Raw genomic sequence first — 26027 nt, forward strand, 5'->3', positions numbered from 1 at the left:
GTTTCTGCCTGGTCCCAACCTGCAACTACTCATTATCGACCCTTGGCTTGTTCCCCGGCTATGCTTCTGTTTGATCCTTACCTGCTTACCTGCTACTGGACCCCAGCTTGTTCGCCTCCTCATGGGGCAATCCTGAGGACCGCAACCTGGTATTAACATGCAGGAAAATCCATCTCCAACATCAGAAGCTCTGGTGAACATCAGTTAGTACTTAGGCTCTTCATCTCCGATGAGCCCATGTCACCCGCCAGGGTAGCTGCCTGTGTACCTATCCTTCTGGTCTGTGGTGATCGTGCAACTGCTATAGCAACTAGCTTTCAAGCCTGACCCCTGATCATGACAACCTCTGTGGGCTCATAAGCTCTATCTAAGGGTATAACACTGCCCGTTTATAATACAACTGTGGGCTCAGTAACTCACATATAAAAGGCAAACACATTGCCCTTGGCAAAAATAAGGTATAGTCACTTGAAAATGTTTTGTTTTTAACTAACATACTAAAGAGATAAATCACATAATAAAGTGCCACTATTATGCGTAATAATGCTTTTACAGTATTCCAAGACTGATTAGCAAAATTTTGTTACATATTGTCATTATTCATCAGCAGTTAGGATAAAATAATGAAAGGTACAGCCTCTTTAGTGTTTCATCCAAGTCACCTAATTACTTATTAATTAATGAATGCTTATATAACTCTCCATGTTTTGTAAGATTAGCCCAAAGCTCTTAACAAGTTGTTACTGGAGTTTAATTTTGTTATTAATTAATGATGTAGGTCAGTTGCAAAGTCTAATAATGGAAAGGGTTAGCAACGAGACATTGCAAGGAAGCTAAAGCCTTAAGTATGAAGGATGAAAGGATTTATATTGTATAACTAGTCTTTTGATCTGTAAATGTGAAGCTGTCTGAACAAATATTCAAAGGATACTCATAATCCCACAAGTGCTTGGCTTATCAAACGCAAACAGTTAAAAGGCTATTTAAATTCAAAACTGAATTCTGTTTTATTAAAAAATGTAATGAGATATCCTACATAATTTTTTACCGCTTCCATTTGTTTTGCATTTTCTTTAGATACAAAGCTGGTTTTGGACCTTGTAAGCAAAAAGCACATTAACCACCATAGTGAACTGTCAGCTGGACTACAGTGCACCCACATTCTCAGATATATTTAAATTTGTGGTAAAATTCCAAAGCATGAAGGCAGCTTCCAAAAGTTCTAACTGTATTGTTCTATGGCTGAGATGTAAACAGGAAGAGCTGGCCATTCACGTCATAAAAGAAAATGTTGGGACTTCCACAACTGAGTTGGCTAATACAGAAGAAAAAAGTAGTCGAGTTTAATTAGAAAATGTTAATATTAATGCCGCGTACAGACGATCAGATTTTCCGACAACAAATGTTCGATGGGAGCTTTTTGTCGGAAATTCCGACCATGTGTAGGCTCCATTTTGCATTGTCTTTTTGAAATGTGCCTGTCTACTCACAAACAAACTGTCCTTTTTTAATTATAACACATAGCCAATGATTTAAGAAAAAAATATACATTTATTAGTGGTCATAACAAAATAAAGAGGAAGGCAACGCTGGATAAACTGGTGAAATTAGCGAAGCCTTTGTACCCCAGGGCACACATCAACTATTTGACAGGCAAAATTGGGAGCCTGAGGAGTCCATTTAATAGGGAGCACAATCCGGTCCAGGACTCTGAGAGATCAGGAACAGCAGAAGATGACATATATGTCCCCAGGTTGTGGTCTTACAACAGACCAGAACAAACTCAGGCAACCACACTCTTGTCATCCTTACACGCTTGCTTCCATGCTTGCTTCCAGGCTGTGGCTCTGGTGTTGGAGTTTTGGCAGGAGGTGGAACAAGGGGGAGAAAAGAATTGGGATGTCAAAGGGCACCAGGGACCCCCAACCTCCTAAAGAAGGGAAAATCCCAAAACTACAACCTGAGGATGTGGAGGAAGGAGAGGTTTATGAAGTGGGTGAAATAGTGACCACAGCAGGTGAGTGTCTGAGACCACAGCTTCAGTTGATATATGTATGCCTGCATATTTATAATGGTGCGTTTTTTTTATTTTAGGTGATGTGGATGTTGTGGAAGAAGAATCTAATTTCACAAGTGCAAGTGCACACGTCCTCAACGGGGAGATCATGGTGTGCAATCGGGATTTACAGAAGATCAAGGAAGACATCAATGATGTTGAAAAAAGACTCAAAAACATCATTGATGTTTTAGGCAGAATATAAAACACACCAAAAATTTCACATTTTTTGATTTTTATTAGAACTTTTCTAAAAAATGTTGAAAGCTAAATTTTGAAGATGCACACAGTGTGTACGCGTTTTGTGGGTGAAACCCCTTCCTCGCAACTCAAGTAGCTGAGAGGAAGGGGTTGCACCCCCGAAACACGTCCGTTGCTCCCCCTTGATGGGAGCTAGCACATGTTGACCATAGGCATGGAATCAGGAGGGAAATCCCCATTTTGACTCTGAATTTGTGTGCATCTTCAAAATGTGGCTTTCACAGGGGTGACATCACCCCATCTGATGAAGGCAAGATCAACACAGTTTGGACATACTAATGCCCGATATTGCCTTCAATTTATCAAAGTTGAACTATGTAAGTTCCTGAGTTGTGTATTGTTTTATGTTTTAAAAAACATGTCTGTGTACCACAAAAAAGGATATTTCTACTGTCCCAAAAAAAAAAAAAAAAATTGTTGGTTTGTTCAAAAACCCTTTTCTAAACGCACATGTGACTGTGCACAGAGTAAACAAATTTCTACTCGGTAATGTTCTTTCAATGCCCAATAGCAGTTTTTTGCTTACGTTGGTGTTTACAGTGACAATGGGGGTTATTTCCTAAAGGCAAATCCACTTTGCACTACAAGTGCACTTTCATTGCAGTTTTTTTGCACTTTCAAGTGCACTTGTAATGCAAAGTGGATTTTCCTTTAGTAAATAACACCCACAGTGCTTTATAATTTGCATTAATCAGGCCATTATCGTCACTTCAAAAAATGATTTCAGGGTGCTGAAAATGATGATTATTATTATCATTAATGCATTCCATACATTAATAACAACAAGAAGATGTGTTTGTAGCAGACCCAGAACATAAATAATAGTTAGCTGAAGAAGAGATTGTCACCTCATGTATCAAAGAAATTACGCTTAAACTATTGAAGAAAATGGACAATAAAAAGACCATTGGAGAACCTAGGACAGTGATGGCGAGCCTTGGCACCCCAGATGTTTTGGAACTACATTTCCCATGATGCTCCACTACACTGCAGAGTGCCAGAGCATCATGGGAAATGTAGTTCCAAAACATCTGGGGTGCCAAGGTTCGCCATCACTGACCTAGGAGATAGCTAAAAGAAACACAAGCAGTAGATCAAAGGAAATAATTTGCATTTTTAAATAAAAATTTATTTTAAAAATACATTTATTTAAATACATATAATGTGATGTTAAAGGATAAAACTTACCCTAATATAGTCCTTCTGCAGGACCTGAATGATGGCAGAACAGGTCTCTGGAATAATGATTCCAAGAGCCTGGGGGGAGATGCCTGTCGAGAACTTGATGCCCCGCAGACTTTTTCCCGTCGCCAAGCACCGCAAGGTGGCGACTAGCCTCTGCTCCGGAATGATGGCTTGCCGCATGCAAGTGTCCTGCTTCGTAATATAAGGGGATAGCAAAGCCAACAGACTCCGTCACCCGGAGATAATTCCTGAAATCATCAGGCTTATTCTCACGGATCTCCCACAACAAAGGCATATGAGAGCATTGGTCACACTGCAGCAAACAATTCTTCGTCCTTGAACTCCTCCTCACCCTGTTCATGGACTGGACTTGGGTGAACGTAAGAACCCCAACACCAAGCCTCTGCACGGCACAAACTGTACGATAAGTACATACCTGCAACATGGCTTCAAAATGGTCGGCTGGTCAGAACGAACTAACAGAATGCACTGAAAGTCAGAAACGAGCGAACAAGAACGCACTGCAAATCAAATAAGTACTATAAATAGCACGCACTGAAACCCAGATGCAAACTGACTACACGCACTGAAAACCAGATAAGAATCCACAAGCACAAACTGAAGAGCAGTAACGATCGGAAAAGCACCAGGCTGAAAAGCGCGAATCGTCTCTGACCAAACTTGTACTGAAACGAGATTACCAGAAGGAGCCCAAAGGGTGGTGCACTGGCTATTGAACTTCCTCTTTATAGTGCCGCCATACATGTTGTACATCAACACCTTCTGGATCGGAATTTCCGACATTTGTGGGACCGTGTGTATGCAAGACAAGCTTGAGCCAACATCCGTCAGGAAAAAAATCCCAGGATTTCATTGTTGGAATGTCATAAGAACATTCGTTCTCTTTTCTAATCAGTGGGGTTAAATAAACAATAATTTTTTGACCTCAGTGATGCAAAAATTGAAAGAAGGACAGAAACTTTTTTCTCAAATGAATTTCAAACAAAGTAAATGGTTTACATTCAGAAAAGTCGATTCATTCTAAAATTGAATGTTAAAAGCAAACAACATTTTGAAGTACTTTCAAAGAACATTAGTCATGCCCTCAAATGTGCTGAGACTTTTTGTATTATCAATGAGTCATTTAGTCTTGACATTTGACATGTAATGCTATGTCAGTGATTTCTCTCCTCTCCAGCCCAGGACTACATCACAGGTCTCTGTCTGGCTGAAGTCATCTGACACTTCAGAGGCCGAGAAGACATAAAAATTAGGGAGTACATTTTTTGCAGGCATTCTGAACATTCAGTCATGTAAGATCCATTATACAATTTGCACAGAAAAAGAAAGGAATGTATGAGAGATTAACTGTGGAATCTGAATTTGAATGCAGCGTTTCCTACCTAGCCCTTAGGTCCCTTTAACAGGGTCTTTATACCCAGGAGCCAGGAAGGACCTACCAATCACTTGACCACTGTGATTGACTGTCACAATAGTCATATCATCTGGATCCAGTCCTGCTGGCTCAGGATCATTAATTTAATTGGCTCCCATCTAAAATGGTCCTAGTCTCTGTATGAATGTGTGTTAGGGACCTTAGGTTGTACACTCCTTGAGGGTAGCAACTGATGTGACTGATGTGAACTGATGTGAATGTACAATGTATATGTAAAGCGCTGCATAAATTGACAGCGTTATATAAGTACCTGAAATAAATAAATAAATAATAAATTCATTAATAAAGACTGAGAACTGTCTTTGACAGCTTAGTCACTGTGCTGGAAGTGTTCAGTGAGCGTGCTTTTGAGCACAGAAAGCTCTGGTGCCCATGTATGCATATGTATGGCACAGGAGGGGGGTAAAACAATTCAATACAACACTTTGCGTTAAGGTTTTTGTTGCATATATTTTTTGCAAAAATATGTGGAAGCCACAGTGCCTTGTCAAGGCCCCTCTGTGTAGAATGGTTCCTAAAGCTGGCCATATACTCTCAGATTTTTATTTTTTTTGTTCTGAATAAACAAAATCTAATAGATTCCTCAATCCATGCTATACAGCACAGATAGATGACTCTCCCACTGAGCCTATTGTATTTTTAGCAGCAGTCTTTGGCAAAGTGTGTATAGTAATTGACCAGTCTTTAAATCTAAGAGAGCTCCCATCTTGAAACATACAGTATACTGTATAGGAATGATTGAGAGCCCTTTCACACCGAGCCGTGGGGGTTGTCGGTGGTAAAGCGGCGCTATTTTTAGCACCGATTTGTCATCATATTCGGTCGGCTAGCGGGGGCGGTTTTAACCTCCCGCTAGAGGCCGAAAAGGGTTAAATCCACCCGCAAAACGCCACCAGAGCGTAGTTTTGGCGGCGGTATCACAGCGCTGCCCCATTGATTTCAGTAAGGAGCAGCGGTGGTGGAGCAGAGAATTCACTGCTCCTTCACCGCTCCAGAGAAGCTGCTGGCAGGACTTTTTGTGACGCACTGCCAGCACACCGCTCCAGTGTGAAAGCCCTCGGGTTTTCACACTGGAGTGCATGGAGCAGCTTTTTTTCAGGCTCTATTTCTAGTGCTGTAGCGCCTGAAAAACGCTAGCAGTGTGAGAGTTTGCCCAAAGATGTAGAGACTCACCAAAGAAACATAGACACTCCAAAAGCCCAACACAGCAAAATGCCAACTAAAGACCTCCAGTCTACGCACCAAATCCAGCAAACAAAACAAAAATGATAACTAGGCTAATCAATTTTTAACTAGCTTCTAAAAAAAGAAAAAAATAATTTACATTGAAATGCCTTTTAACAATGCAAAAAATATATTTTTTATAATGATAGAGAATTATAGTTATAGAGCAGAAATCAATAGGCAGTAGTTGGGAAGTGCAGCTTAACATTAATGGAATTTGTATGCAAAAAAATCACCTTTTTCTCCATTGTCCACATACTTTAGGTTTAAGGAGCTAATCATTCAATTCTAGTAACCAGGATACTTAAAAAATGTGACTTTTCCTTCAATTGACAATAATAGAAAAGGTTCGGAGAGACACTATTTGTAATACTTTAGCTGCATTGTCTCTCTGGCTCTTTAGATTTATCCACTCTGACTTAATCAATAAATATATCAAGATAATTAATATGTTCCTATATGTATAGTGTAACTGGCAACTGCATTTATAGATTGTACTTTTTGTCAGCAAGTTTCCATAAAAATACATTGCTAAATTCTATAAAACCATGAGGTTATTATACAGCATGTAATGGAGGAAGCAAAGATAAATAATGCTCCATCAGATTTTAAAATCCTCACTAAGCAGTTCTGGTACATCATCATGCTGTGCATCCTTCTGTCTGGCTGTTTAATAGGGGCTGAGATGGCACAGGGAAAAGAAGACAGCTAAACCTAGATACACTCGATTTGAGAATATAGACCAGCAAACTGGGGTGGGTGAGTTAGTTGTGCATTTTTTGGCTCCATGCACACGGTGCAGGTGTCAGTGCTCTATATCACGGTGCTGGTTCTGGTGATCATCTCCTGCACCCTCTTATTTGCCTACCCTGACCTTCCCTCGCCTCCATTATCTCAAGATTCCTGAATTTTCAGAATTTCACATATAAAAAAAGAATGCTTGGAGTTGTCGATCCCAGATTCACCTCATACATGTGTTATGTCACGGTGCTGGTGTCAGATCACTCTATCACGGTGCAGGTGTCAGTGCTCTATATCACGGTGCTGGTGATCATCTCCTGCACCCTTTTCTTTGCCTACCCTGACCTTCCCTCGCCTCCATTATCTCAAGATTCCTGCATTTTCAGAATTTCACATATAAAAAAAGAATGCTTGTAGTTGTCGATCCCAGATTCACCTCATACATGTGGTATGTCACGGTGCTGGTGTCAGATCAGTCTATAACGGTGCAGGTGTCAGTGCTCTATATCACGGTGCTGGTGCTGGTGCTGGTGCTGGTGATCATCTCCTGCACCCTTTTCTTTGCCTACCCTGACCTTCCCTCGCCTCCATTATCTCAAGATTCCAGCATTTTCAGAATTTCACATATAAAAAAAGAATGCTTGTAGTTGTCGATCCCAGATTCACCTCATACATGTGTTATGTCACGGTGCTGGTGTCAGATCACTCTATCACGGTGCAGGTGTCAGTGCTCTATATCACGGTGCTGGTGATCATCTCCTGCACCCTTTTCTTTGCCTACCCTGACCTTCCCTCGCCTCCATTATCTCAAGATTCCTGCATTTTCAGAATTTCACATATAAAAAAAGAATGCTTGTAGTTGTCGATCCCAGATTCACCTCATACATGTGTTATGTCACGGTGCTGGTGTCAGATCACTCTATCACGGTGCAGGTGTCAGTGCTCTATATCACGGTGCTGGTGCTGGTGATCATCTCCTGCACCCTTTTCTTTGCCTACCCTGATCTTCCCTTGCCTCCATTATCTAAAGATTCCTGAATTTTCAGAATTTCACATTTAAAAAAAGAATGCTTGTAGTTGTCGATCCCAGATTCACCCTTATACATGTGTTATGTCACGGTGCTGGTGTCAGATCACTCTATCACGGTGCAGGTGTCATTGCTGTATGTCACGCTGCTAATGTCAGTGCTCTCTAGAGGTCGACCGAAAAAAAAAAGGCTAACTTGTGTTTGAAAGACCTCTGCGCAAATACCGCGTCACATAAAATATTGCAACAACTGCTATTTTATTCCCTAGGGTCTCTGCTAAAAATATATATATATATAATTTTTGGGGCTTCTGAGTGATTTTCTAGCAGAAAATACTGGATTTTTACTTGTAAGCAACAAGTGTCAGAAAAGATTTAGTCTTTAAATGGTTAAACTGAGAACTTCTACGCACGGAGTTCAGCCCATTGAGGCTGGGTTCACACTGCTGCGGCTAGGAGACCCGGATGTGATTCGCACCGCACTGCAGTGCAAATCACATCGGATCTCTGCGCGATGCGAGTTCAGCCATACAGATAGTATGGCTGAATTCGCATCCTACCCGCTCCAAACTCGCACAGGACCCTTTTTTTGGTCCGCAGCAGAATCGGATCGCATGGGTGTTCACACCATGCGATCCGATTCCTGTCCGAGTTTGCAGATCGCACTGCGATATGCGAACTGATCTGGGGGTGTCATTAAGGTTTCACTGACACTCCCAGCAGTCCGTATAGGGCAGTGTGAACTGCCGGCGGGGGGCATGCGATGCGGGAACCCGCCGCGGATTCGCGGCGTTCCCACATCGCTTCAGTGTGAACCCAGCCTGAAGAAGAAACATTGTATCATTTTGTTCTTTTCTTGGCAGCCTGCCCAGAGAGAATGAAAGTCCTTCACTGATGTCTTCAGGCAACTTACTTTGACTTCTATCACAGAAGTCTTCTGCAAGTCATAATAAGCATAATGAGCAATGTTTTTGCCTTTAAATTTACACGTACACGTTAACGAAAATTCGTATTTCGTACGAAACAGAACGGAATTTCGGACACGAAATACGAATTACGAATTAATTTTATTACGAATCGAAATGGAACAGAACGAAACAAATTTTTTGATGGCGCCCATGTCTATTAACAATAATAATAATAATAATAATAACATTTTATTTTTATTATTATTATTTATTATTAATTTGTTCCGCTCCATTTAATTGGATGCAGCATTCGTTATTTTGGATAATTTGTAACTTCGGATAAATTCATATTTGTTCCGTTCACTAACAGCCAAATTTGAAAGGAAATTCCGATACCTATAATTTAATAGTTATTATTAGTTATCAATTTGAATTTTCTGATTTTTTTTATTTTTTAATTCACTAATTTATGAATTGCAATCATAACGAATGACCCGAAAAACAAGAAAAACAAAACAAAAAAAAACCAAATGAAAATGTGAACATTTTTTTGGCAGTGCACATGTCTACTCCCCAAAGGGATACAGATGGCAAAACAACAACTTGACAGATGTTATAACCCTCCCATACTCTATCTAAAATAAAATGTGATAGAGGAGGAGGTCCCAAGTGGGGCCCACTTGAATCTTGACCTAGAATAATAAAGTTCTACAAGCTTTGGACCTTACGGTGCACTGCCAGCTGTAGTTCCCTGGATGCCCTGACATTTTGGGGTGAGGACGAGCCCCTGCTTGGTGTCTGCACCTGGTCAGCCGAGGGATAAATCCACTATATGAGACTTCAGAGCAACAGGAATTTTTACTTTAAATTCTTTTTATTTATTTTTTATTTTTTGCATGATTAACGTTATTTATAAACCAATAAAACAGGTCTAACAAAACACTTTCAATAGTATATCCCTTACAGACCAAAACATAGCCAGAGACGTTCGTTGTTAGGGTTTACATACACTTTAAATGTTTTTATTTTGAATGCTTATGCTTTGCACCTGGAGATATTCATTATAGAGTAGACATGATACACAAGTCCTGTAATAAACTGTATATACTGTATTAAACATGAACACATCACAAAAAAGTATAAACATACCATTATAAAAGAAAACAATTCAAATGTTCACCACTGTTTGCTATAGGACGGACAAACTTTCCAGTTATTTCCAAGCAGATTTGAATTTCTCCTCCTCATCTCTTTACTTCCTCTCTCACTCTTCGGTACGCTTTAGCTTGTTTTGTGCTGCCTTCAATAGTCCCTGCTCTTGGGTGTATCATTATTTGTCTCCTGGATTGTATGTGATAAGAAAACACAGTTTTCTTTTAGTCATTTGACTAAATTTTTCCATAAAGATGTTAGGTCACTGGAAAGAGTTTGTAGTGCGTAAAAAAAAAGTCCTCATTGCTGCATCTTTTGATGTAGTTTTCGGCAAAACAAGGTACATATAGTTCAATGGTAAGGTATGTCTAAAACCATTGTCAAGTATACAAACACAGTAAATTGCTCCTAAAATGTGAAGATGTAAACCACAATCCTCATGTGGTTGTAAGCCTCTGGCACTAAATATGAACAATGGATATCCCTCTATATTGTGTACCTGTCCCAATCCAGAGTTCTGAGTGTTATCTCTCTCTGCTGCTTCATTCCTCTATTATCTCCATGACGTGTTTTCCAGACACCAAGAGGTAAATAGTGCTCTATGGGGGGGGGGGGGGCTGTCCCTTCCCTCCAATCAGCTTTCACTGAGGTGTGCAGAGTGTAAGTTCAGTTCCCTACCCCCTGCTTTCTGAAATCTCAAACAAGCTATATCAATTCTAGAGTTTGAACGGTTGTAGAGAAGAAAGGGCTGCAGATAAACGGGTACAAAGTATTTAGGAAGATTTAAAAAACAAAAGGGGTGCAGTGCTAAAAATATATGAGTGAACCCCAGGAAAATGTCCAGGGATGAAACCAGACTGTAAAGTGCTTAATAAAGTGCTAAATACATATACAATCAAAGAGTGAACTGAAATTAAACCAATAATATTGTGAAACATTCAAAATATTATGACATTGTGCTATGTGCAGGGGCGTAACTATAGGGGGTGCAGCAGTCGCGACCGCAACTGGGCCCTGTGATGCAGGGGGCCCATGCAGCCCCCTCTACATATGGCCAGCAGCAGCATAGGCAGTTAGCACACACTATTACATACCCCCTCCATATCCCCCTGGGGACAGGGACCCCTTCTCACGTGGGGACAGGGACCCCCACCTCCCCTGGGGACAGGGACCCCTTCTCACCTGGGGGCAGTAACTTTATCTGCCCTGGAGAAAAGGACCTCATCTCTTCTGGGGACGGGGACCCAATCCTGCCTAGGGACAGTCCCCCAATGGGGCACCTAAAAATGTAAAAAAATAAATAAATAAAAACTACTGATGCCAGTGGTGGAACTACAGGGTTCACAAAGGTGATACCTGTGACCACGCCCTGGAGTTCCACCGCCGGACTCGGGTAGAAGGGCCCTGGCTGGGGTTCAGGGGGGCCCTTCATGGCTTCTTGCATCGGGGCCCTGAAGGTTCTAGTTACGCCACTGGCTATGTGCCATGCTAGATGCATATACATTCAAGGAGTGATCCTGGTAATCGAATGAACAATTCTGAATAGTGTGATACCCAAACAAGATATGCTGACCTGTTTTTGTAAACATTTTTATGTGCAAAAAACTTGTTCAGAAAAAATAAATAAATAGCAACACAAAAGTCACTTGCATATAATAAAGTTCAAAATGTCATGTTCAATCCCCTAAACATGATATCAGGGTACTAAAAATGAATGAGAAATAATAATAAAACTGGATCAAGCAGGGAGATATTCGCACACGACACCCGGGAATGTGCCTCCAACACCAGGGGAAAGGGATGGGTACTCTTACCCTAAGCTGTGGACACACACACGCCAGTGGAGGTGGGTCAAACAAGCATGGACGGTAGTCAGGAACTCGATCTCCAACCTGGACTCAAATGGATAGGCATATGTATGCACCTGTGTCCATCAAAGGTGCCATGAAAATCTGGACTCCAATAGCGATGTTCCTGGTATATGTAGTACTCCTTACATCAGGGAAGCAGCGTGGATCATATGAAAAAAAGAAGGCCTTAGTCAGTTCTCCACCTTAAAATATGATGTCCGCATAAGTTCATAAGTTCTCCTCATCTCTCTACATTCCGCTCCTCTGCCGCTGTTTTCCTTTCATGCAGGCCGAAAGCACTTTACAGTCTGGTTTCATCCCCAGACATTTTCTGGGGTTCACCCATATATTTTTAGTGCTGCATCCCCTTTGTTTTTTATATTTTATTGCAATTAGTCTTATTGCTGATGCTGGCAGCTGTTTGTCACTAGTAGCGCAAATTTCTTTCTCTCAATTTCTATGTAGAAGGATTTGTTTAATCTCTGAATATTATCAGAGGCCAGCCACTTCACTGAGTATATGTAAGGATTTACAATCACTGTAAAGCTAATGTAAAGCTAATCATAACCAGGGGTCAAGTCCTGCAGAAAAAAGGGTGGAAACTCCCACCCAAGATCCACTGCCCCGCCAAAAAAATAAAAAATGATACGCTTATATGCATATATATTTCACAGAAAATACTGTGCAACATTTATTGTAAAGTGCCAGTTTACAAAGACAAAATAAGTTAACTTGTCAAACTAACAGAATAATCACCACAATGGGTGATGATGATCTTTCTCTCATTTGATTCCTCCCACTGACACCAATGAGGGGGGGCAATTCCTTCCACCAGAGAGCAGGTGTTCCCATCAGAGTGCCCCCATCAGAGAGCAGGTATCCCCATTGGAGAGCCCCCCCCATCAGAGTGTCCCCAGAGTTTCCCATCAGAGTTGTGACTGAGCCATCACAAAGTAGAAAAACGTGTACCTGGATAAGCCCTTGATGAAGGAACATGCTACAGGGGGGCAAAATCCGGGTGGTGGAACTTGCTGATGAGGGTGAGGAGCACAGGTGATGTCATTGGTTGTTAGGACAATGGCGGTTCTAGGAGCCAATGACATTATTGCAGTGGGGATCTAAAGCTGCAGATTGGCAGGCACGATCCTGTATAGCAGGGATATGGAATTAGCGGACCTCCAGCTATTGCAAAACTACAAGTCCCATCATGCCTCTGCCTCTGGGTGTCATGCTTGTGGCTCTCAGAGTCTTGCTATGCCTCATGGAACTTGTAGTTCTGCAACAGCTGGAGGTCCGCTAATTGCATATCCCTGCTGTATAGTATAGCAGCGGCTGCTGGAGGAGGAGGACTGAGGGAGGGAAGGATGCTGCCCTTCACTATGTAGCGATGCTGGGCATCGCAGCTTAGTGAAGGATTGGGTCGGACAAAGGGAACGGCGTTCCTGCTGTGAAAAAAGTGCAGGGATGCCATTCCCATGCATTCCCGCAGGACTCAAGCCCTGATCATAACCAATTAACACACTCTGAACCTTTTAACATATCTAAACACCAAAACAAATATTAAATAGAATGCAGCTTAATAGTCCTTAAATGTTGAAGCTGCATTCATTTTCTTTTTTCAGGCTTTTTTCCCCTATATTTTCAACTGGTAATCCTGTGAATAACACACTTCCTGGCTACGCTCATTCCTCCAATGCATCTATGGAGGAAGCCATGTTTGCCACTCAGGCTGGACTTCAAACATAGAAAAAAAAACTTCAAACATGTCTGCTTATGTTCATCTTCATTACTTCTGAGGTTAATAGAATTAGTAGTAGGTAAAATTGTTTTTGGTTTTAGTGGTGCACACAGGAAGTGGAAATCAGGTATTTCCTTTACTTGCTGATCATGTTCTTAGCCTGAAAAAAAGAAAACTAATGCAGCTACAACATCTGAAGACTACTAAGTTGTAATATGTTAAATTTGTGTTCTTGGATTTAGTTATCCTTTAACATACAACTGTAAACCCTACCTATAACTCCTAACCCTTAATGCTGACTGTAGCCCACAGGCTCTTTCTATAATTATATGTTTTATATAGTGCAACAATAAAAAAAATGTTAGTGCATTCATAACCTAAGCAGAGATGACTTATTGTTGGAGACTAGGGAGGGGCCGAACACCCCCGGTTTGGTTCGGACCAGAACATACCGAACAGGCAAAAAATTTGGCAGAGCACACGAACACCGTTAAAGTCTATGCAACACGAACATGAATAATCAAAAGTGCTATTTTTCAAGGCTTATATGCAAGTTATTTTCATAAAAAGTGTTTGGGGACACGGGTCCTGCCCCAGGGGACATATATCAATGCAAAAAATAGTTTTACAACTGGGAGTAGTGATTTTAATAATGCTTAAAATGAAACAATAAACGTAAAATATTCCTTTAAATTTCGTACCTGGGGGGGTGTCTGTGGTGTCTGTCTATGCATGTAAAGTGGCACATTTTTCCCGTGTTTAGAACAGTCCCTGCACAAAATGACATTTCTAAAAGGAAAAAAGTAATTTAAAAGTACTTGCGGCTAAAATTGAATTGTCAATCCCAACAATACAGATAAAAGAAGTAATTGAAAAAAATGCATGGGATACCCCCAGTACATTACCAGGCCCTTTGGATCTGGTATGAATATTAAGGAGAACCCCGAACCAAAAAAAAAAAAATTGCATGGGGGTCCCAGCAAATTACATACCAGGCCCTTCAGGTCTGGTATGGGTTTTAAGGGGAACCCTGCACCAAGATAAAAAAAATGGCATGGGTTTCCCCCCAAAAATCCATACCAGTCCCTTATCGGGGCACGCAACCTGGCAGGCCACCGGAAAAGAAGGGGGGACCAAGGCCTCATCCCCACAACCCTTGCCCGGGGGTTGTGGTGGGTTGCGGGCGGGGGGCTTATTGGAATCTGAAAGCCCCCTTTAACAAGGGGACCCCCAGATCCCAGCCTCCCCCCTATGTGAAATGGTAACGGGGTACAAATGTACCCCTACCATTTCACAGAAAAAGTGTCAAAATGGTACAAAAGACAAGACAGCTCGGGAGAAGTCCTTTATTAAAAATTAAAAATGTCCCACGAAGTCCATTCATCTTCTCTCGCTACGTCGACTGACTGAAAAAACAAAAAAAAACAAAGCTGCGACCGACCCGCCTCCATGGGAGGCATCCGTCGTATGATGCGTCTTCACTTTGACACTTCTTATATAACTGAGGGCGAGGCCACACGGTGATGTTCCCTGGTGACACCACCCCACGGGTGGCAGGGCCCCCTCTGACGTGCCAGGTGGTCCTGCCCCCTCTGACGCCCCAGGTGGCCCCACCCCCTCTGATGCCCCAGGAAAGCCATGGGGAAGTCCTTGTGCTTCAGAGGGGGCGGGGTAACCCAGGAACGTCACCGTGTGGCCCCGCCCTCAGTTACATAAGAAGTGTCATACGGTGGGTGCTTCCCATGGAGGCGGGTCAGTCACAGCTTTGTTTCTTTTTTGGTCCATCGGCGGAGTGAGAGAAGATGAATGGATCTCATGGGATATTTTAATTTTTTTTATTTTTTAATAAAGGACTTGTCCCAAGCTGTGACTTGTCTCTTGTTCCATTTTGACACTATTTTTGGGAAATGGTAGGGGTACATTTGTACCCCATTACCATTTCACAAAGGGGGAAGCCGGGATCTGGGGGTCCCCTTGTTAAAGGGGGCTTCCAGATTCCGATAAGTCCCCCACCCGCAGACTTCCACAACCACCGGGCAAGGGTTGTGGGGATGAGGCCCTTGTCCCCATCAACATGGGGACAAGGTGCTTTGGGGGCCTACTCCAAAGCACCCTCCCCATATTGGGAGCATGTGGCCTGGTACGGTTCAGGGGGGGGCACTCTCTCGTCCCCCCCTCTTTTCCTGCGTCCTGCACTGTTGCATGCTCAGATAAGGGTCTGGTATGGATTTTTGGGGGGACCCCATGGCATTTAAAAAAAAAAATTGGTGCGGGGTTCCCCTTAAAATCCATACCAGACCTTAAGGGTCTGGTATGGATTTTGAGGGGGACCCCCACGCCATTTTTTTTACATTTTGGCACGGGGTTCCCCTTAATATCCATACCAGACCTGAAGGGCCTGGTATGGAATTTGGGGGGACCCCCACGAATGTAGTTTTTTTAGATTTTGGTTTGGGGTTCCCCTTAATATTCATAGCAGACCCAAAGGGCCTGGCAATGACTTATTTTATCTGTATTTCCGGGACTGACAATTCATTATAGCCGTGAGTATTTTTAAATTACTTTTTTTCCTTTAGAAATGTAATTTTGTGCAGGGACTGTTCTAAACACTGGAAAAATGTGCCACTTTACAGGCATACTATAGAAATCCCCCAGGTATGAAATTGAAAGGAATATTTCACTTTTATTGTTTCACCTTAAGCATTATTAAAATCACTGCTCCCGAAAAAACGTCCGTTTTAAAAACGTTTTTTGCATTGACACATGTCTCCTGGGGCAGGACTCCGGTCACCAAACACTTTTTATGACAATAACTTGCATATAAGCCTTTTAAAATTAGCACTTTTGATTTATCATGTTAATGTCCCATAGATTTTAACAGTGTTCTGGCAGCTTTCGAATTTGCCCTGAACACCGGATATTGTTTGGTGTTCTGCACAACCAAAGTCTGGCCCAAACTTATGCTCGGGCCGAACCATTCGCCCATTTCTATTGGAGACAGTGCTCAGTCAGTCTTTCAGTTTAGTTTTGGTGATTTAACTATCCGTGACGCCATTCCAGGCATATCCCAAAGAGTCGTTCTCAGACAGAATAAGTTATAGTAATAGTAAATAGACACATATGAAAACTTTCATAGGAGCTTGCTTATAATAATTTAAGATTTAATATTCGGATTCTGCCTGGTTCTACTTAATCTACATTTATATTCTTTTGTTTTTAACCACTTGCTGTCAGATCAGTTTTTACATTTTTCACACACACATTATAGCCAGCAATACTTTGAACCCAAAACCTTATATATTTTCTGAAAGCAAAGGCCCTGCAGAATAAAATGGAGGCTATTACAACTTTTTATATCGCATGATATTTGTGAAGCCACAAATTTTCAGGAAAAAGTACACAAAAATGATTTTTAGTGCACACAAACACAATTAAAAAATATATATATAAAAGATTATGTTGTATTGAGTAATTAGATACCACACATGTCAAGACTCAAAATTGCACATGAAATGACAACAAACTCCGGTACCTACAATTTTTCATAGGTGACACTTTAAATACCTTGACAAATTCTTAGCAGAGAAATAACCATGAATGATAACCCCAGAATTATTGCTCTGACTCTGGCATTCACAGTGATACCTCATATGTGCAGTGTAATTTCTGTTTACATATGTAGTGGGCCTATACTTGTTTTGCATTTAGGGAAAAGGGGTGCTTTTTGATTAATTTTCTTAAAATCTTGTTTTATTTTAATCAAATTGATCTTTTTTTACAGTTTTTTATATTTTATTTAACTTTATTTCTATCACAAGAGGCCTAAGATAGACCCTGCTCAGTTCAGTAAAAGTATTTGGGTGGCTGTAGAGCCGCCCAGACCACTTTTGCTGAAAAGCTGATCACTGGCTCTAAAACCCCTGTCACACTGAGGTGGTTTTCAGGTGCTTTAGCGCTAGAAATCACCTCTGAAAAGCACCTGAAAACCACCTCTCATTCATTAGAGTGTGTCTTTTCATGCAGTGGTAGTGTGCTTGGGGTACGTTATGAAAAGTCCTGCAAGCAGGGGGTTGGGAGCGCTGTAAACAGTGCTCCCAAAACACCCTGCCCATTGCAATGAATGGGCAGTGCTTCCAAAGCGCCTTAAAAGCACTTCAAAAGCGCAGCGAAACTGGACCTTTTAACCTTGTTTTTAAGGTAAAAATCACCCCGCTATTGGCCAAAAAGTGCTGCAAAAGCATAGCTAAAACAGCACTAAAGCGCTGCAAAAATGTCCGGGCGCTGCAGTGTGAAAGGGGTCTTTGAAATAACATCAATCTGCAGCTTCAGCCATGAGCTTGTTATAGGCTTCATGCATGTGGAGCTTGAAAAACGTTATACAGTATCTTCAAAAATTACACCCCTCACATTTTTGTAAATATTTTATTATATTATTATTATCATTATTATTATTATTATTATTATTATTATTATTATTAAGGATTATTATTAAAGATTTATATATTTATTTATTTTATTTATTTATTTATATCTTATCAAGTGACAACACTGAAGAAATTACACTTTGCTACGATGTACGAAGTATTGAGTGTACAGCTTGTATAACAGTGTAAATTTGCTGTCTCCTCAAAATAATTCAACACAGCCATTAATGTCTAAACTGCTGGCAACAAAAGTGAGTACACCCCATAAGTGAAAATGTCCAAACTGGGTCCAAAGTGTCAATATTTTGGGTGGCCACAATTATTTTCCAGTACTACCTTAACCCTCTTGGGCATGGAGTTCACCAGAGCTTCACAGGTTGCCACTGGGGTCCTCTTCCACTTCTCCATGGTGACTTAATGGAGCTGGTGGATGTTAGAGACCTTGCACTCCTCCACCTTCTATTTCAGGATACCCCACAAATGCTCAATAGGGTTTAGGTCTGGAGACATGCTTGGCCAGTCCATCACCTTTACCCTTCAACTTCTTTAGCAAGGCAGTGGTGGTTTTGGAGGTGTCTTTGGGGTCGTTATGTTGGAATACTGTCCTGCAGCCCAGTCTCCCAAGGGAGGGGATCATGCTCTGCTTCAGTATGTCACAGTACATGTTGGCATTCATGGTTCCCTCAATGAACTGTAGCTCTCCAGTGCCAGTAGCACTCATGCAGCCCCAGACCATGACACTCCCACCACCATGCTTGACTGTAGGCAAGACACACTTATCTTTGTTCTCTTCACCTGGTTGTTGCTACTCACACTTGACACCATCTGAACCAAATGCACTTATATTGGTTTCATTGGACCACAGGACATGGTTCCAGGAATCCATGTCCTTAGTCTGCTTGTCTTCAGAAAACTGTTTGCGGGCTTTCTTGTACATCATCTTTAGAAGAGGCTTCCTTCTGGGATGACAGCCATGCAGACCAATTTGATGCAGTGTTAGGTATGGTCTGAGCACTGACAGGCTGACCCCCCACCCCTTCAACATCTGCAGCAATGGTGGCAGCACTCATATGTCTATTTCCCAAAGACAACCTCTGGATATGATGCTCAGCACTCAACTTCATTGGTCAGCCATGGTGAGGCTTGTTCTGAGTGTAACCTGTCCTGTTAAACTGCTGTATGATCTTGGCCACCATGCTGCAGGTCAGTTTAAGGGTCTTATAGCCTAGGTCATCTTTATGTAGACCAACAATTCTTTTTTCAGATCCTCAGAGAGTTCTTTGCCATGAGGTGCCATGTTGAACTTCCAGTGACCAGTATGAGAGAGTGAGAGCGATAATGCCAAATTTAACACAACTGCTCCCCAAGGCATCCTCAAATTGAAGTTGGAGGAGCGCAAGGTCTCTAACATCCACCAGCTCCTGGATGTTGTCACAGAGGAGTTGAGGAGGACTCCAGTGGTAACCTGTGAAGCTCTAGTGTTTTCCATACTAAAGAGGCTTAAGGCAGTGCTGTAAAATAATGTTGGCCACACAATATTGACACTTTGGGCCCAATTTGGACATTTTCACTTAGGGGTGTACTCGCTTTTGTTACCAGCGTTTTAAACATTAATGGTTCTGTGTTGAGTTATGTTGAGGGGACCACAAACTTACACTGTTATACAAGCTGTACACTCACTACTTTACATTGTAGCAAAATGTTATTTATTTCAGGTACTTATATAACGCCGTCAATTTATGCAGCGCTTTACATATATATTATACATCCACATCAGTCCCTGCCCTCAAGGAGCTTACAACCTAAGGTCCCTAACTCACATTCATACATACTAGTGGCAATTTAGACAGGATCCTAATAACTTACCAGCATGTCTTTAGAGTGTGGGAGGATACCAGAGTGCCCAGAGGAAAACCACACAGGCACAGGGAGAACATTCAAACTCCATGCAGATGGTGTTGTGGTCAGGATTCAAACCAGTGACACTTTTTGCTGCTAGGTGAAAGTTCTAACCGCTACACCGCTGTGCTGCCCATTTCTTCAGTGTTGTCACATGAAAAGATATAATAAAATATTTACAAAAATGTGAGGGGGGTACTTACCTTTGTGAGATACTGTACATACAGTGGACAGCAAGTGGTTAAATATTAAAGTCCCACTTAAGACAAAAATTAACTTTAAATAGTGCATTGTGCATCAATTACTCTACTCCTCCGTTTTTATTCCAAACAGGAGTTCCTAAGCCATCCTGCAGTGTAATATATCAAAGTCACAGTTTCCTTTATGAACAAAGCTAATATCCTGTCCTGGAGAATGAGACAATTCTCCCTGCTGATTACCATCTTTGGCATTGGGCTGCTGACCCCATCCCTGTGGGTTTATCTGCCTCTGTAGCCTACAGTGCATCCGGAAAGGCGTCGGGAATACGAGATACCAGAAGTGATGTGGACAAGCTCGCTGCTCGTTTTTGTTTGCCAGTTTGTTAATGCTCAATGTGAGTACCTGCTTTTAACCTGTTGTTATCAATAAATATTTTGCAAAAAATTACTACACTATCGAGCATCGCTCTAGCCCTATTTGTGAGGTTCACCTGCTCCAGTGATCTTAAAGGGGACGCTGCCTGCTATTAGGACCAGCAGTACCGGAGAGAACATTTTGGGGATGTTTACCAGGGGAGACACAGCGGTTCTATAACAAAGATTCTTATACATGCTCTTACCTTATAGTAGTAAGGTAAGGGGACACCCATATATCTAGCTTTTCACAGAAGATAAGAAGCCACCTATCACCAGCACTTCACTGCAGAGAGTGATTACCAGCACCAGCACTTTATATATATTTATGTTTTGGATTGATATTCAGTCACCATAAGTTGCACTATACCATTCTTTTGAAAAAGGAACTTTTCATGCACATTTATTTACTTCAATACTTTTTCCATTGGATATACTGTGATTTATTATATATAATATTTTTTTATTTATTTCACCAAGGGAGTTCTATTATTTATTTATGTCAGGTCACCTTGAGGCGAGGTGACAGATGCACACCGTAGGGATCAGGAGTGCACCACAAGGTTGTGGACCCTACGGCTGACTGCTGCGGATGGGAGACAGATCCCACCGAGGTTAGAGCGTAAGATTCCCTGGGGTGCGGAGTCTAAGAGCTAGCAGGTGTTCACCAGAGTCTCTAGTGGTGAGGATGGACTTGGCTGCAACTGGCTCCAGGTCGCGACCCCCAGGGTCCCCCAGCTCACACCCACAGTAGGCAACAAGAGGATAGGGATAGTGAGGGGCAAAGCCAAGGTCGGGGCCACAAGCAGACAGAAATAGTCAGGGACACGCCAAAAGGTCAGGATCACAAGCAAACAGAGATAGTCAAGGACACGCCAAAGTCGGTAACGGAACAACAGAAGAGCAGGTAACAGGAAGCTAACACACAAAGGTTGATCAGCAGGGTTGGCCTGCAGTGCACAGGTTAATATAGAGCTCCCTGATAGGAGCTAGAGTGGAGCCATGCCAGAGGATGGATTACAAAAGCAGACAGGTGAGGGTCGGCTGGTCTCTAGAGATGAACACATGGAAACAGGTAAGCAGACAAACTATTGCATAACCATGACAATTGATTTATTTATTCATGCATTTTTATTGCCTCTTGTTAGTGTGGTTTAGAGTCTTTCTCACAGAGCACTTTTGCACTTTACTTTCTATTTGTACAGCACAACACTATTCTTATCTTTCTTTGTTTACCAGGGTTCTGACATTTTCCTCAGTGTTCGCAGCAGTACCTGTTCCATTTTATTCATTTTAGTTGGCGCAGGGATATTTGTTTCTATTGTATTCTAGCATCCGGAAAGTATTCACAGTGCTTCACTTTTTTCACATTTTGTTATGCTACAGCCATATTCCAAAACTGATTAAATTCATTATTCTCCTCACAATTCTACAAACAATACCCCATAATAAAATCATGAAAGAAGTTTTTTTTTAAATCTTTGTAAATTTATTAAAAATAAAAAAGGAAAAAATCCTATGTACATAAGTATTCATAGCCTTTGCCATGACACTTTGAGCTTAGATGCATCCTGTTTCCACAGATCATCTTTGAGATGTTTCTACAACTTGACTGGAGTCCATTTGTGGTAAATTCAGTTGATTGGACATAATTTGGAAAAGCACACACCTATGTCTATATAAAGTCCCACAGTTAACAGTGCATGTCAGAGCACAAACCAAGCCATGAAGCCCAAGGAATTGTCTGTAAACCTCAGAGACAGGATTATATGGAAGCACAGATTTGGGGAAGGGTACAGAAAACATTTTTGCAGCATTGAAGGTCCCAAAGAACACAGTGGCTTCCATCATCTGTTAATGGAAGAAGTTTGGAACCACCAGGACTCTTCCTAGAGAGGGCCTCTGGCCAAACTGAGCGATCGAGGGAGAAGGGCCTTAGTCAGGGAGGCAACCAAGAACCCAATGGTCACTCTGACAGAGCTATAGCATTTCTCTGTGGTGAGAGGAGAACCTTCCAGAAGAACTATCATCTCCACCAATCAGGCATGTATGGTAGAGTGGCTACTCCTTAGCAAAAGGCACTTGACAGCCTGCCTGTAGTTTCCAAAGATCACCTGAAGGACTCTCAAACCAGAGAAACGAAATTCTCTGGTCTGATGAAAATAAGTCTGAACTCTTTGGTCTAAATGGCAAGCAACATGTCTGGGGGAAATCAGGCACCGCTCATCACCTGGTCAATACCGTTCCCTACAGTGAAGCATGGTGGTGGCAGCATTGTGCTGGGGGGATGTTTTTCAGTGCCAGGAATAGGGAGAGACTAGTCGGGATCGAGGGAAAGATGAATGCAGCAATGTACAGAGACATCCTTTGATGAAAACCTGCTCCTACAAAGATTTCAAACAAACTTCTTTCATGTTGTCATTATGGTCTATTGTTTGTAGAATTTCGAGGAAAATAATGAATTTAATCCATTTCGGAATAGGACTGTAACATAACAAAATGTGGAAAAAGTGAAGCACTGTTAATACTTTCCAGATGCACTGTATAATAGAAGACCTGACCTCTGGAAACGACACCTTCACCAATAGCTGATGCTCAGCAGTGATATGAACATCTACAGAAGGACCCCAGGACATAAAAACAAGGATTGTGTTTTCATGTGGGCATTTGGATAGGTTGGTATACTTACCGTATATACTCGAGTATAGGCCGACCCGAATATAAGCCGAGGCCCCCAATTTACCCCCAAAAAAACTGGCAAACTTATTGACTCGTGTATAAGCCGAGGGTGAGACATGCCTGTCCATCCCTGTGTGTGTGTCCGTCCATCCCTGTGTGTCCGTCCATCCCTGTGTGTCCGTCCATCCCTGTGTGTCCGTCCATCCATCCCTGTGTGTGTGTGTGTCCATCCATCCCTGTGTGTGTGTGTCTCCATCCATCCATCCATCCATCCCTGTGTGTGTGTGTCTCCATCCATCCATCCATCCATCCATCCCTGTGTGTGTGTGTCTCCATCCATCCATCCATCCATCCCTGTGTGTGTGTGTATCCATCCCTGTGTGTGTCTCCATCCATCCATCCATCCGTGTGTGTGTGTCTCCATGTGTGTGTGTGTGTGTGTGTGTGTGTGTGTGTGTGTGTGTGTGTGTGTGTGTGTGTGTCCAGCCTACCTGTGTCCCGAGCCTTTGTCCCGTGTCGTGCCTTGCCTTCGTCCCGTCCCGTCCCGTCCTGTCCTGTCCCGTGCCGTGCCGTGCCTTGCCTTGCCTCCGTCCCGTGCCCTCTTCGTCGGCGGCCATTGTAAAATTCAAAAGCCGCGCCTCCTCCTTCGCCTGTGATAGGCGGAACACTGAATTTCCCAGCAGCCTGTGTTCCGCCTATCACGGACGTCGTATCATCCTCGTCCGTAGTACGAGGATGAGAAGATGCCCGTGATAGGCGGAACACAGGCTGCTGGGAAATTCAGTGTTCCGCCTATCACAGGCGAAGGCGGAGCCGGAGGCGCGGCTTTTGAATCAGAATGGCCGCTGTCTGTCTGCTCGACACGCTGATCGAGCGGGCAGACAGCAATGACTCGAGTATAAGCCGAGGGGGGCACTTTCAGCCTCAAAAAAGAGGCTGAAAATCTCGGCTTATACTCGAGTATATACGGTAGTTGGGGGGATGGGGGTTGCTGATATTCCACAATTGGGCTTTAGCATATCTATACAGTGCAAACTGCTGGATACAGAACATAAAAGGATAGCAAAATGAAAACCTAAAATGTATGTCAAGCAAGCAGCAAAATGCAAAGAAGTAAAAAATAGAAAACAGTATAACCTACAATTCTACAAATGTGGAAAAGTAGACATACTTTCCTTTAAAAATTCTACGTAATAAAACAGCACATAACTGTTCTTAATTTATTTTGTTTCAGTCATTTTAACTAATAAAAAGGTAATTTTTTTTCTTGGAATACTTTTTTTTTTTTAAACATGTCAGAATGTTGCTCACTAATCTTCCACTTCCTATAAAGCTGTTTGTAGATCCCTCAAACAATTTTCCATCTGATTTTGCCAAACAGTCTGGGTAGTATTTCCCCATCTAAATATTTATACCAGATAACTTTCTGCACGATTGGCATTTAGAAAGGTTTTTCTCTGTTACTTCATAAAGGATTGTGCTATGAAATGTAAGATACTGTAACACACTTTCTGTTTCACTATATTCATAGTCAAAGCATGACATCAAGAATAAGGTCCACAACGCAGGTGAAGCATATCAAAACATCAAGGACGTATATGAAAAGGATTCAAATAGTATGCCACCAGTCATCTTCAATACGAAGGGTTGTCATATAAAATATAAGTTCAACATAAAGATAAATGTTCTGATAAAAGCATACAACAATCCTACTCAGAAAAAAACCCCACTAGGGGATATATTAGAACCTATACTTCTCCACCACCCACCAGCTAAGCAGCGTGGGTCGTGATTATACAAAGTGCACTACAAAAAGTGTGAAAATGGTAAGAAAAGAAGAAGAGTGGAAAGGAAACAAGAGGGAAGGAAAAAGACTACCTAAAGTGTCATCTATTCTATTGCACATCATCTTCAGCTTCGAAGCGCAATAGACACGAACCAGTCTGAACTGAAGAACTGTAGAACACAAGATTAATATTATCTTTGTGAGTGCAGTTTATGTTGGGGGTTTGGCATTTTATAGTCAACATGTATGATAATGTTTCATCAACTTGAGTTTTTCCATGTTTTTAGGCACATCTAAATACAAGAACAAAAATTAAATACAAGCAGCTTATCTGTCCAGTTTTTACCTTTTTTTTCTCAAAGATCATGCCAATACCCCACTGCCTTTCTAATGGTGTCCACACTCACTCATCTTACTGCCTCTATGGAGAAGCAGTGTTGTCACCTTAGGACAGGAATTGAGGACACCTCCTTCTCTTCTCCATAACATAGAAGAAGGTGTTTTTTAGGCCATAGAGATAGCTTGTGTAGCACCCTGTTGCTAAGGCAGGGTTGCTCATAAATTTACCTGCCGGGTGTAGTTACCTTGGCTCATTGTTAGGGATCAATTGAGTTCATCCTAAGTCTGGAATTGCTGCACTTCTCTCTTCTGCCGTTAGGCAGCCAGGTACCTGATGACATTAGATAAGACAAGGGCAAAGCAAGGACAGATTAGGAGTATATGGGGTATCTCAGCCAATGGGCAGAGGTTTTCCTAAATCCCTTGGCCTGCTGGGAGGACCTATATATTTGGGTGGAGTCAGGTGATCACTGTTCTGTGCCACCTGGACAGCTGTTTGGGTGGACATGTGTTGTATTGCCTGGAGTTTGGACCTATCCCAGGCACATCTGGCTGCTAGGCTGTCTGCGGGCCTATCCACCAGCAAGAGAGCAGCGTAGGGTTGGGACTGCGGCTTACAGTCCAACCAGAAATGATGGTTCTGGAGGCCGGAGAACCTGTCGTGGTCAGAGATAGAGGGGAAGCTGTC

At 42.1% G+C, this 26027-nt stretch overlaps 1 long non-coding RNA gene across 1 annotated transcript; it reads right to left on the bottom strand.

The window, feature by feature from the left end:
* Positions 1-9711: 9711 nt before the first annotated feature.
* On the bottom strand, positions 9712-20051 carry LOC143963760 (uncharacterized). The gene is made up of 3 exons (XR_013271035.1): positions 19889-20051; positions 11825-12002; positions 9712-10199 (listed from the first exon to the last, which is right to left on the bottom strand). It is a non-coding gene; the product is annotated as an uncharacterized LOC143963760 (long non-coding RNA).
* Between the last annotated feature and the right edge of the window lie 5976 nt (positions 20052-26027).

The sequence above is a fragment of the Lithobates pipiens genome, unplaced genomic scaffold (genome assembly GCF_037356315.1).
Source record: "Lithobates pipiens isolate NorthernLeopardFrog02 unplaced genomic scaffold, aLitPip1_a1.2 Scaffold_8, whole genome shotgun sequence".
NCBI classification, from domain to species: domain Eukaryota; kingdom Metazoa; phylum Chordata; class Amphibia; order Anura; family Ranidae; genus Lithobates; species Lithobates pipiens.